Source organism: Anneissia japonica, unplaced genomic scaffold (assembly GCF_011630105.1).
Source record: "Anneissia japonica isolate Jap-2015-1 unplaced genomic scaffold, ASM1163010v1 scaffold570_len211942_cov99, whole genome shotgun sequence".
NCBI lineage: Eukaryota > Metazoa > Echinodermata > Crinoidea > Comatulida > Comatulidae > Anneissia > Anneissia japonica.
This window is the reverse complement of record NW_022692853.1, coordinates 70029-72833: the sequence shown is the minus strand read 5'-3', so window position 1 is coordinate 72833 and position 2805 is coordinate 70029.

The following is a 2805-nucleotide window of genomic DNA, read 5'->3' as shown; positions in this document are numbered from 1 at the left end:
CTTTAATTAGAGAACAGCAATAATTGAAACATTTTGAATAAAACAAGGCAATATCATTAATAGGAAACAGCGGTTCATTGTTAAGTGTAGTTGAATGAACATTAAAGTAAAATTTAAATGTCAAACTACTGTTTAGCAATAATTATGTGTAGGTCTACAATTGTGCATAAAGTTAGAGGTTTGAAACGATTAACATTGCACCCCATTATTCTACTGTCATCATATTCATATATGTAGGACTGGTGACTGTCCTTGTAAAATGCAATATGCGAGGGTTATATAATCCTAATCTGGCTTATGCCGTCCTGTATATTGTATATACAACCAGATTACAACAGCTTAATTACTATACTGGAACAGCCTCAAACGCCGGGAACCAGCGTAGATTTTTAAACCAATTTCTAAATACGCCATTTTGGAATTCATCCGAATTATGACTGTAAACACATGCATTTACAGGGTTTTTTTTGGATTCAGAATAGTACGTATACAGGTATGTATATCATGTCTTTCTCTAAAAGTGTAGACTTATATTAACTCTAATGCTTTAAAAAACATTAAAGGTCAGTCAACCTAGGCCTAAACCTAGGCCTAGACCAAGGCCCTTGGCATATTACCTAGTTTAGGCCTAGATGAACAACTTTCGGCTCGATCATGTGTGGGAAAAAGCCGGGCCTCTGGCTTAGGGGTGAAGGGCCTAGGTATTTAGAATTGCCAGGAGGCTCCCTAATTTGAGTGTCATAGTGGGTCCCCCTAATATTACCTCCCCGATGTTCTATTACCTCAGTGCAGGCCTATTTTAATTCACTATTTCTACTACCAGCCTCCTATATTGCTTAAGGCCTACTAGAACTATATAGCCCAATGTAGACATAGGCCTCTAACCTAGGCATAGCCTAGACTTGAATTTATTACAGAGGTTCAACCTAAGCACGCCTAGGCTAGGCTTCCCCCAACCCCACCTCCACCTCCACTTCCACTCCCCTCCCTTCCTAGTCCAAGACTGGCTTAAATACTACATTATTTACTAGATTTACTGCTCAGTGTAGCTAACTGGTAATATTTGTATTAATGTTATCAGTTGAAAACTAGCCTTGGAAAAGGAATAAAAAGAAAGGTCCAGTGAGAGAATTTTACAGATTGACCACCTAAGCCCCACCATGGTAACTTTGAAAATATTGATAATTTATTAATAAATTTTAATCACACAGGTAATTGAATGTGTCGTCTGCTCTGATATTTTGAATTACTTCTTTTAGGCCTATAACATTTTAAATAGTATTTAGATATTTACATTGATAATAATAATAATAATAATAATAATAATAATAATAATAATAATAATAATAATAATAATAATAATAATAATTAATAATCATATTTATAAAAAAAAACTGTAAATCAGATATTGATCATTTTTGGGATGTTCTTGTTTGCTTGCTCACTCCCTGGTGGGGACCTTCCTGGTCCCCACCTAAAGTTTACAAAATAAAAGAAATGGAGAAAAAAGGAAAATTATACAAGGATAAAAGGATACAATAGTGTTAATAATAATAATATTAGTAATAATAAAAGTATTATTATTATTATTAATATTATTAATAATAATAATAATAATAATAATAATATTCTATCCATTCGTCCATCCATTTACTCACTCATTCTCTCACTCATTTACACTCACTCATTTTTTTTTTACTCATTCATTCATTATTTCATTTATTCACCCACTCATTCAATCACTTATTCATTCATCCATTTATTTATTCATGCATTCATTCATTCATTTAATCATTCATTCATTCATTCATACATTCATTCACCCACTCACTCAATCACTTATATCATTCATTTATTCATGCATTTATTTACTCACTCACTCATTAATTAGTTAATTAATTAATTAATTCATTCATTCATTATTCACCCACTCACTTAATCACATATTCATTCATCTATTCATTTATTAATGCATTCATTCATTCATTCATTCATTTTCATTTATTCATTCGATTTTATTTATTCATTCGATTTTATTTATTCATTCATTTTTAATCATTCATTTTTATTCATTTATTTATATATTCATATTTTCATTCATTCATTTTCATTTATTTTGTACATAGATTACTCTATGCATTAATTAAGGTTGTAAAACACATGTGTGTTTTTTGATTAAAACTAAAATTTTTTAATTTTTTGGAACAGTGGTGGATTTAAGGGCGAGCCCAGCTGGCCTGGTCTCCACCTAAAGTTCAAAATAACAAAAAAATAGGAAAAAAAGGAAAATTATGCAAGGATACAATATTGATAATAATACTAATTATATTAGTAATAATAAAACTATTAATAATAAAACTATTAATAGTAATAATAATAATAATAATAATAATAAAATATATTTAAATATATTTTGAGAGTGCTGAGAGCGCCATTTTCAATCATCTATAGGTGCAATAAATCATAAATTTTCTTGCCTCAACCAAAACCGTGGTGTGGCTGATGTGTACAGACCCACAACCTGTGGATTGGTCCCTCCCTGGGCCCCCTCTATTTCAAATTTCTGGATCCGCTACTGAGTGGTTTTGTAAGTTGTGCCTAGGCATGGCACTGCTAAGGTAACATCTGATCTAACAAGGGTTATTGATACTATATATTAATTGAAAAAAAAAATCACCTCCCAACATAAGTATTTAATTTTAAATAGGTGATGCTAAACAAGTATTTTTTTATTTGGCCTAATTTAATTTAAGGTTTTTTCTCCAATATTTCAACATAGATGGTTATATATTATTATGCAGTAAC